The sequence below is a fragment of the Myotis lucifugus genome, unplaced genomic scaffold (assembly GCF_000147115.1).
Source record: "Myotis lucifugus unplaced genomic scaffold, Myoluc2.0 scaffold_45, whole genome shotgun sequence".
Classification (NCBI taxonomy): Eukaryota; Metazoa; Chordata; class Mammalia; order Chiroptera; family Vespertilionidae; genus Myotis; species Myotis lucifugus.
In genome coordinates, this window is record NW_005871093.1 from 7,292,140 (window position 1) to 7,303,461 (window position 11,322).

Here is an 11,322-nt window from a genome sequence, read left to right on the forward strand (position 1 = left end):
CAGCCTTCTCACAAACAGGACCAAGCCAGGCAGCCTCTCAGAGCCCAGAGGTGGGTGTTTCCTCTGAGACAGCCTCTCCAAACCAGCTGAGGAGCCACTAAGAGCATTTGCAGGGGACCTGTCGAAGGAGGACCTCACTGCCCTTCTCTCTGGACAGCCCTCCCTCAAGTCGTTCACAGACCTTACCTCTGCCCTTTGTTTCTGATCAGCTCCCAAAAAGTGAGGTCACAAGGCCCCAGAGTGTCCCTGAGGGACCCACAATGGGCGGAAACAGGGCTGCTTCTAGGCCCAGGGCTATGCAAACAGTTGACTGGTCAAGACAAGATGAACAGACGTGAGCATGTCCAGATACTTGGTTAGAAATTTGACATTGCCATGACAACTAAGCTTTGAGGCATGGACTTGTCTCCTCGAATATGAAACAGTATACAATAAAACTGAGTATTGTCGACTTCTGAGATGTGTCACGTTTGACCTGAGAAGCACCCTGGTCATATGCTGAGGAACCGCATATTGTCCACGAGGGACATCTAGTTTCAGAGGCAGAGTTTGAGCTTGTACTGTATCTCTGTGCATCCCCCTCTGGGAGGATCCAACCCAGGGGCATAAATGCCATTGGCGAGGGCACTGTAGGCTGAGTCTCAGTCCCCGGGCTCACTCCCCTGGCACCGCAGCCGGGTTCTTTGTGCTGCACATAGATTGCATGACTGTCATGGTAGCCACGGGTGGAGGCTTGACCCTGCAGTAAGAACCTGAGCAGCCAACCCTCTCCTTCCTCCCTGAAGCTAGACCTTTGGAGGCACAGGGCTTGCCTCACAAGAGAAATCTGATTTCCTGTCTCTTAAGGAAAAGAGCTGAAGGATTCTAGGATTTCGCATGTCTTTTTGTAAAACAAGCTGGTGACATCAGATTTTAGAATCAGTGCCTTGAATTTCATGCACGAGACCTCCAGTTAGCAAGTTCACTTAGAACAGGGTTTTTTGAAATATCTGAGGAAGAGTCAGAAAGCTCAGTGGACCCCAAGTACCAGAGACGAGGAGCCAGCTGGCATGGGTGTGAGATGCTATCACACTGTGGCTGTCATTTGCATTTCTCCGATGCATTTGCATTGCCTTCTAAACTGGTTTTTACTTAAATAATTTAGTATAAAAACACAAACTCACAGGGACCATACATTAAACATCTGCTGTGATAGACGCTGTGCTTGGGGCTCTTATGACACAAACTCACCTTAATTTCCTAACCTCAGTCAGGAGAGTGGGTGTGGTGGGCAGAATAACGCCACCGACATTAAGAGATTACCCTGCCTTATCTGTAATCACAGGGTCCTTTAAAGCAGAAGGGGAAGAAGTCAGGGTTAGAGAGAGATTTGAGATGCCACCTGCTGGCTGTGAAGGGGACCATGGCCAAGGGATGTGAGAAAGTCCAAGGAAAAGATAAGGAAACATATTCCCCAGGTTCTCTTCAAGGATCCAATCCTGCTGAAAAGTGTGCTTATTTCAGATATATTTGAGTCCCGAAACTAACAGGGGATATGTTTTGCTGTTCTTTTAAGCCACTAACTTTGTGGTAACTTGGTGCAACAGCTATGGGAAACTACTACAATGGGGTTCAGAGAGGCTTCGTAACTTGCCCAAGATGGCACAGCGTTGAGATCCAATCCCAGGTCACTCTGATTCCAGGGCCCCTTGCTCTTTCCCTCTACTCCACACTGCCCCCTGCTGACACTCTCGGTGGCCTTGGTGTGAAGCTGGGGGAGGGGGGAGATCCAGGCACTGGGTTGCCTGAGGGAATGGAGAAGAGAAACACAAATGGAGAGAAGAGTCATCTGTGACCCTGTTGGCCAAAGGTGGGCCTCCACTTTCGGCAATAGCTCTGAACAAAACACTGCCTCCCGGCTCCAGGGGTCATCCTGACCCCAAACAAGGACGGTTCACTGCAGGGCCAGTGTCCGAGAGCAGGGCCCACCACCTGCGGGGATGTGTGCATCTGGGGGGTGGGAGGCCTCCTGCGAGTCAGTCAGTAGGAGAGGTGCAGGTCTGAGTGCCACTGCAGCACGTGGGAAAGGTGCTGACTTCCTCTGGGCTCCAGCCTCCTGATGAATCAAAAGGGGTGATAATGCCTACTCTCCATCAGGATCCCGCTGCCAATCCACGGCAGGCCCCTTTGTCCGTGAATTTATAACGGCTGCCCGTTACTGCTTCACCTCATCCCAGCCGCCCTCCAGACTTGAGCTGAATGCGTCTTTGTAACTCCCATTGCATCTGTCTTGTGGGTTCAGATACCTCCCAGCGCCAGGAGGGTTCCAAAGGACCCGGGACAGTGTGTCTCGTATTTGTCATGCTTTCACTCCTCCATTTTAACCTCAGTGGGCGCCTTTCCCATCCTTTCATCCGCACAGAAGAGCCAAAGAGCTGTTCTGGTCACACAGGGGGTAGAGCGTGGTGTTCGTCCCTGATCCCTCAGAAAGAAGGCTTGTTAGCAATCAGAGAGGGTGGCCAGCGCAGCTTCGCTAAAGGTTTCCAGTGGCTGGCCGCAGGGCTCTGGGCTGGCACTGGGCCTGGTCACTGGGCGCCTGACGGAGATGAAGACATGGAAACTAGCTAATCAGATTTGCAGAATGTGCTGACTCGCTCCGGGGCTCCTAGGCACCCCGCCCAGGATGACAGTGCCAGGCACATTCCCACAGAGGTTGGGGTGTCTGCTTGAAGCTGAGTAGCCGGGGCCCACTTACTCTGCTTGGGAAACATACGACATTTCTGGGTTAGTGATTCATTTCATCTGGGACCTCAGGGTGCCCTGCTGACATACGATACAGTAGTCTTTGCAAGGAGCCCACAGGCATTTCTTCATTAAGTCCTGAGTGTCAGGGAGGCCACCCAGAATGGAGAGCTGGGCCTGGGCAGAATTTGGAGTTGGGTGCATTGGCTGGAGCCCCGGGAGGCCTGGGTGCGGCTGTGCCCTGCTGGCTGCCCTGCAGGGACAGCAGACAGGGAGGCGGGCTGGAGCCGCCGCAGTGCACTCTGCCTGCAGGAGCTTTCTTGCTCACCTAGAGCCCAGGAGAAGGCTCCTACCAGGTGAGCTTCGTTCACGGCTGGGCCCTGCACCCAGTACTCGAAAGTCACCTTCCCGGTGGGATCTTCCCTAGTCACCTTGTCTTGACTTTCACCCTCTGCCCCACCTCAGACATTTCACGTTCCCTTTCTCGCCTTAACTTGTACCACCGTCTAGCCTATGATATATTTATTGTACTTATTTATCTTGTTTATTGCGTGCGTTCCTCCATAGAATATAACTCTATGTGGACAAGGACTTGTCCACTTCTTCACTGAGGTGTCCCCACCACCAAGCACAATGCCTGGTACAGGGTAAGGTACTCAAAACATATTTGTCAAATGAATGAATGAATGAATGAATGAATGAAACCAGGCCCCTGTATAGATGACTCTCCCTCCGAGGCGCCAGTGAGGACTGGTGGTTAAGGAACTGATGTTCTCACAAAGCAGCAGTGGCGAAGGCGCTTGTGGAGGCGGGCTATGAGCTGTGAGAAGCAGACAGGTCGAGCTCATCTCTGGCATTTCCCAGCTCTGCAAACTGGGGCAGCTGACAGCTCTTCCAGTTCCTTCTTCCTCAAAATGGGGATGACACTGTGACCTGAGAAGCATAAAAGGCACAGAGGGGGTCCTTTTGGCTGCAGGTCCCTGAGGTTACTCATAGCTGGAGCACTCTGTCCATGGCCTCTGTCCTGAAGGAGCAGAGGAGCCAGCAGCATGAGCCGGGCTTGGGTAATTGGCCATGGGTGGAGGGTCTGGAGATCCTGGGGGAGGCGTGAGTGGGAGGTGGGCAGGGTGAAGGGAGCAGGACCAGGAATCCCAAAGAGAAGGTTAGGTCCCTGCAGGTAGACTCTGGGTGGAGATTGTGTGCAGGAGTTTAATGGGGGTGCTCTCAGAATCAGCACCTGGGAGAGAGGGACAGCAGCAGAGGGAGAGGGAGCGCTACAACCAGACCTCAGAGCTGGAGCTGGGTCTTTGCAGCCCCGCACCCATCACTCACAAACACAGGCTGCCCCAGGAAAGGGCCAGCCTTGAGGCCTCGGGTGGGAGGGCTCTCTTCAGAAGAGGGTAATCCCATCACCTTCCCATCACCAGCAGTTGGGGATAATTCTTCAGATTTTAAGGAGACTTTGGGAGGGGCAGCAGAGTGTCCACTGCAGTGGGTCATTAGGGCAGAGCCAAACTCAGCTGTCCTAGCTCCACTGTGGCCACAGGGCCCCCAACCTTTGACCTTTGTGACCTCTAGCTGTGGTCCTCCTGTTCCCTTTCCATTTTTCCTCTTCCCCTCGATCCATCCCCCACCCGCACCCCCATCTTTTCTAGTGGCATCTGCAGGGCCCCAGGGAGGGGTGGGAGTGTGAGGGAGTGAGGGAGGAGGGGAGGCTGAGAGTAAGAAAGGGGAACATTTTGTGCAGGTCAAAGGGCAGGGAGTATGGCTGAGGAAAGTGGGTGTGGACTGGGGGCCTCCCAGCTCTGCTGCCTGCCGGCCGGGTGGCCTGAGGAAATCCTCCCTCCCCTCTGGTCTCCAGCTTCCTCACTTGCATGGCGGGGGCTCGGGCGTGGGGAGCACAAAGGAGGTGTGGATGGGAAAAGCATGAGCACCTGTAGACGGAGTCAGCGTGTGCGCACTGGTGTGTGCAGGAGCCAGCAGTCTCCCTGCTGTGTTGCCAGGAGCTGCACCTTGGAGTCCTGTCTCTGGGGACTGGAGAGCTGGCCTCCTTCCCTGGAGAATGGAGGGGGTGCTGGAATGGCCCCCAGGGCAGCGGACGTTGGCCCCTCTTGCCCCAGTGTTGAGGCCCATGGAGGACTCCTGGCTGAGGGAGAGTGGGTGACTATGTAGCTGGAGAGCGTTCTCACAGCCAAGCCCAGGAACAAAACCCTGGGTCCCCCCAACGCCTGCACAGCCAATCCAGGGCTGATGAAAACAGCAATTATGAGCTGTGTTATTAAAGGCGGCAGGATTTTAATTAACAATGGAATCACCTGGTGGTGGGATCCGGGGAGGGAAGGGATAATGATGGATTGCTGGAAGGCAGGCAGGGCTGTTGTTTCAACTTCTCTCGGCCCCTGGTAGGTCTGGAAGGCAGTGAGGCCAGCTTTCCAATCTCTAATGAGGAGCATTCTCAGGTGCTCAGGGCCAGGTTGGCCAGAGGTGTGTGGGGGGGTGCTTTTAAGGGGCACCCTCCACCCCAGGGCTGCAAGGTGCGGGTGCAGCTGAGAAAGGGGTTCAGAGATGGGTATTGGCAGGCAGGGCCAGGAGGGGAAGCCCAGCAGAACCCAGGGGTCCCCAGCTACAAGGTGTATTATAAAGGAGGTTATGCTCCCCACTTGAGTCTCCAACCAGAGCCCCAGAATCTCCTGGGGCCCCTTATACAGCTGATAACCAGGTCCCGTCTCATGAGTAAGTTAACAAGTATCCTGACCACATTTGAGTTTCAAAACCAATGAATTTGAGGCCATTGGTTTTCAAACCTTTTTTTTTTTTTCCTGCCTCAGCAACCCTTGCTTCAAATGAAACCTTACCAGGAGGGCAAATGAACCCAACAGATCAACACCAGTGTGCTCGGTCAAGGTAGGTGGGGGAGGGGAGTCTAAACCCCTGGCCCTTGCCCACTCAGATCAGCAAACAGCCTCAAAGATTTGTTCAGACAAGTGCAATGTCTTTCCCATCTCCGACACCTTCCCCTTCTCCATCCAGCACCTGGGCAGTTCAGAGTGGGGCCCAAACCTTCAGAACTGGACAGGTTAAGGCAGGCAGGAGCTGAATTTCTGCCATTTAAGAAGATTTTAAGCCAGGAAGGCCAAACCAAAAGGAGTTTTCTGGCTCAGGGTAATGAAGGCAGGTTCTGGAGTCAGACTGCCTGGGTTCAAGTCCCAACTCTGCCATTGGCTTTCTGGGTGATGTTGGGCAAGTTACTATACTTCCTAAGCCTCAGTTTCCTCAGCTGTGAAATGGGTATGTGGCAGGATGCTGAGACCTCTCCTCAAAAGGCAATGTCCTCACCCCACCCAGTCTGTCACCTTATAGAATGTTCTAGAACTCTTGTGAAGAACAAGCATCCACATGGGCCAAGCCCTTAGGACTGAGCTTGTTAGGTAGTAAGTAGGAAATGTCTGCTATGACTGCTAGGCCCTAGGGGCTTGGATGTCCTCCTAGGACAGACCAACCCAGAGTCATCTGACAGAGCCTAGTATTTAAATCCTCAGCTGGAGGTGTTTAAATCCTGCCTCCAGCACTTCCCACTTGCGTGATCTTCGGCAAGACACCTGCCCCTCAGGCCCACCTCCAGGGGGATGTATGAGCATGAAATGAGAGGGCATGCCTAATCCAGAGGGCCGTTCTCAGGCTGCGTCGTACTGGACGTCCAGTAGCACTTGACACAACTGACCTCTCTCCTCCTGGAAGTACCTTCTCCACTTGGCTTCTGTGACCCTGTGCTCCCCTCCCCTCCCCTGGCTACTCCCCAGCAGCTCCTGTGTGGGCTGGATGGACGGGCTCCAGGGCGTGGCATTGTCTGGGAGGACAGGCTGCTCTTTCAGCCCCACCTTGGTAGTCGGGGTAGATGGGTAATTCTCTTAGTTTTTCTGGCTCAGGACCAGCTGTGGGCAGATCTCTGCTTTGACTTCTCCTTTGAGGCCTGGATTGTCTCTTTAGTTCAGCTCTGATGTTCCTGCCACCAAGCAGCTCTCTGGGTCCAACTCCTGATCCATGTTCAATAAACGTTTATTAAATCACCAACAAGAGCAGGTGAGTCAGCTCAGAGAGCTCCTAGAACATTTCCCGGCCACAGAAACGTAAGTTCCATGGGAATACCTGGAAATGGTGCCTGGAGCCAGGGTGTCACCGCATGGTGACAAGTAGCAGTAACACTGTTTACTAAGCACTTTCATAAACGTCATTATTTGCTAAGCATTTTTACATTATTCCACTTGGTCCTCTGAGCTGGTGTTTTTATTTCTGTTTTATAGATGAAGATCCTGAAGCATAGAGATGTCGACAGACCATTTGCTCAAGCAGCCCTACCCCTGAAGGTGTATTTAAAGAATCGGACAAATAATTATTTGTGTATGGGGGACACAGCTTAGTACTAAAATGCTAGTCCAAAATTGCATGTAAATTGGAAGGAGAGTGATTTAAATTAAGGAGTTCAGGGGTCCTAATATTTGTCAGGAGGAGGAAATAAATTAACTTTAGGGTTTATTAAGTGCGCATGTTAAAATAAGTAGCATAATGGCTAAAAGAATAGGCATATAATATATAACTGAAACAAATGGGAGTGAGGTGGGAAAATAAAATGAAAAAAAGAGATAAAAGCCCTAAAAAAATCTCAATTACTCTCGGTGGATGTGTTATTGTTCAGAAAATATTCACTCTGTCTTCCCACCTTCCCCTGAGAGGAGTTTAGTTCCCCACTTCATTGTTGTTGAGCTTGACTGCGTGTTTTAGCCAATGGAAGGTGAGTAGCTGTTAACACAGGCCTTTAAATGTCCTCGAATAATGTGGCTTTGTCTCATGTGCTTCTGCCTCTGCCACCTGCCCCAGAAACCCTCGCTGCTTCAGCCTGGTCCAAGGAGAATAGTCTTAGACTATACCCACAATATGGAATAACAAAAAGATCGGGCAGAGCTGTAGCCTCAGATCTGAGAATGAGAAATACATTTTGTTGTTGTTAATCCTCATCCAAGGATATTTTTTCCATTGATTTTTTGAGAGAGTGGAGGGAGGGAGGAAGAGAGAGAGAAGGGAGAGAGAGAGAACGAGAGAGAGAAACATCAACGTGAGAGACACACACATCAATTGGTTGCCTCCCACATGAGCCCTGACCTTGGCAGGGATCAAACCTGCAACCCAGGTACATGCCTTTGACTGGAACTCGAACTCGAGACCCTTTGATCCAGGGGCCAATGTTCTAACCACTGAGCAACCAGCCATGGAAGAAAAGCTTTTTTTTAATAATCCTCTGAGACTTTGGCATTGTCTGTTATTCAGGATTATTGCAGTAATATTTAATCAATGTACAGATCAAAAGAAGACAAGAAAAGTAGGGGAGAAAAAAAGCAGAAAAGGAGGTCCAATAAGAAAACATTATAAGATGTTAATAAATCCAAATTGATCACTAAAATATAAATGGACTAAACTCTCTAAAAGATAAAGATAAAAGGTAAAGTCATAGAAGAAACCATAGGCAGCAAATTCTCAGACGTATCTTGTAGCAATATGTTTACAGATACAGCTTCTAAGGCAAAGGAAACTAAGGAGAAAATAAACAAATGGGACTATATCAAAATAAAAAGCTTCTGCACAGCAAAAGAAACCATCAACAAAATGAAAAGGAAGCCCACTGCATGGGAGAAGAACATATTTAGCAATGATACATCTGATAAAGGGTTAATATCCAAAATATATAAGGAACTCATACAACTCAACAAAAGGAAGATAAACAATCCAATTTAAAAATGGGCAAAGAACCTAAATAGATACTTCTCCAAAGAGGACATACAGAAGGCCAAAAGACATATGAAAAAATGCTCAAAGTCACTGATCGTCAGAGAGATGCAAATTAAAACAACAATGAGGTATATCACCTCACACCTGTCAAAATGGCTACCATCAACAAATCAACAAATGACAAGTGCTGGCAGGGATGTGGAGAAAAGGGAACCCTAGGACACTGCCGGTGTGAATGCAAACTGGTGCAATCATTATGGAAAACAGTATGGAGTTTCCTAAAAAAATTAAATATGGAACTGCCATTTGACCCAGTGACCCCACTTCTAGGAATATATCCTAAGAAACACGAAACACCAATCAGAAAGAACATATGCACCCCTGTGTTCACAGCAGCACAATTTACAATAGCTAAGATCTGGAAACAGCCCCAGTGCCCATCGGTAGATGAGTAGGTAAAAAAGCTGTGGTACATTATACCATGAAATACTGTGCAGCAGTAAAAAAGAAGAATCTCATACCCTTTGAGACAGCATGGAGGGACCTGGAGAATATCATGCTAAGTGAAATAAGTCAGTCAGAGAAAGACAAGTATCACATGATCCCACTCATATGTGGAATCTAAGTAACAAAATAAACTGACGAATGGAGTGGATCCAGAGACATGGAAGCATAGAACAGAGTGCGGGATCTCAGAGGGAAGACGGGGGAGGGTTGGTGGGTGGGAGGAAATCAACCAAAGACCTTGTATGCATATATGCATAACCCATGGACACCGGGTGCTGAAGGCCTGGGGCAGGGAGCGGGGGTGGGCTGGAGGGGGTCAGTGGGGGACATATGTAATACTTTCAACAATAAAGAATTATTTTAAAAAATTAAGTTCATGTAAAAAAATAAAAGATAAAGTCATTAAAATAAAATTCAACCATATGCTATTTACAAGGGACACACAAAAAACCATAAGGACACAGAGATAGAAAGTCAAAGGATGATGCCCTGGCCAAGTAACTCAGTTGGTTAGAGCATGGTCCCCATACACCAAGGTTGCGGGTTCGATCACAGTCAAGGCATATACAAGAATCAACCAATGAATGCATAAATAAGTGTAAGAACAACTTGATGTTTCTCTTTCTCAAAAAAAAAAATCAATCAATAAAAAAAGTCAAAGGATGGAAAATATATTCTAGGCTAATGAAAAAGAAAAATGGGAAGGTCATATTGAGGTCAGAAAAAAATTGACTTTAAGGCCAAAAGTGTTACTAGAGATAGAGGGTCAATGAAGAATAAAAAACAGTTCATTCACCAAGAAGATAGAAAAATTCTCATCTTTACACATTAATAACATAGTCTAAAATATTTAAAGCAATAGTTGACATACATAAAAGGAAATATGAAAGTCTGTTATAATGGGACAGTTAACATTATTGCTCATCGATATATATAAAAGGCTAAGTGACCGCCCGACCGCCCAACCGCCCAACTGTCTGACCGGTAGCTATGACATGCAATGACCACCAGGGGGAAGATGCTCAACACAGGAGCTGCTGAGCTGCAGTGACTTGGCAGCGGCTGTTCTTGGGTGATGCACCCCAGAACCAGAAAGGAGGGAGCCCGATTCTGGGTGCGTCACCTGAGAACTGCCCTCACGCAATCCGGGACCCCTCGGGGGATGTCGGAGAGCCGGTTTCAGCCCGATCTCTGCAGACCAGGCCGAGGGACCCCCACCTGCTGGAGGGACCCCACTCACTCCACAGACACCCTTCGAATCACGGTGCTGCCCCAGATGTGGCTGCCTGGGGAGGGATCACAGGAGGTTGGCTCCAGGGCATGTTTGGCCCATCTCACCCAGTCCCGTCCCGCTGGCCACCTTCTAATTGATTTCCTTTCAATATTCACGAATCCATGCACCAGGTCACTAGTAATAACATAAATCAAGTAGATTGAAAAAAAGAAAGCACTTAAAAGATTTAATAGTAAGTATAACAAACTTGATCAAGTGGATGTTTAGTGAAAGAAAAAAGTCACAGAGAGATGTGTGCACTATGAGTCCAGTTATCTTTAAAGTCACAATCGAAATGAAACAATATATCACTTAGGGATATATATGTGGATGGTTTAAAGGAAAAGCAAGGGAAAAATTAACCTGAAATTTGGAACAGTGGTTACCCCCAGGGACACACAGAAGGATTCTAAGGTTCTAGTTCTTAAGGTGAATATTTGGGTGTTAAGTTAATGTTTATTATATAAAATGTATTGGTACATTTAGTCCATTCTGGGTATAGCTGATATATTTCACAATAAACATCATTTTATCAAAAAGCCTCAGATGTGTGACTTCTCTGTGGTTTTGAGCTCTCATCTGGACAGATAGGCGGCCTGACTCATGGGAATACAGAGCTTCTTTCTAAACAGATAAATCAGGATGGGCAACAAAATTTGGCTTAGTTCATTAAGTGTGTGTGGTGGGGGAGGGGGGAGGGGAGGGGAATTGGTCCTGTTCAATTTGGTATTTTTTTCCAGATGGTTTTCATTTCAGGAGACAGCCTGAGCATCATCACTGTCTCTCATTTGCTGAAACAAGTTCCCCACAAATAAGGGCATGTTTCCATCTTGAGCTGCTGTTTCTGCAGCTGCTATTGTGGCGTCTCCTTTCTTGCCTTGGGCCCTGTTTTGTTCCACCCTCCCTTCTCTTGCTCTGCGTAATCTCCTTTACTTAGAGTTTCAGACTTGGAGGAGAATATCATCCCATGCACAGATTCTGCCAAACCCAACCCCAGGAGGGCAGGAGGTGCAGCTTCTGCTTTCATACCTCCCCTGCCA

General features: G+C 48.8%; 1 long non-coding RNA gene across 1 annotated transcript; it reads left to right on the plus strand.

The window, feature by feature from the left end:
- Positions 1 to 2,716: 2,716 nt before the first annotated feature.
- On the plus strand, positions 2,717 to 7,803 carry LOC106697085. The gene is made up of 3 exons (XR_002829125.1): positions 2,717 to 3,077; positions 3,289 to 3,368; positions 7,023 to 7,803. It is a non-coding gene; the product is annotated as an uncharacterized LOC106697085 (long non-coding RNA).
- The last annotated feature ends 3,519 nt before the right edge of the window (positions 7,804 to 11,322 follow it).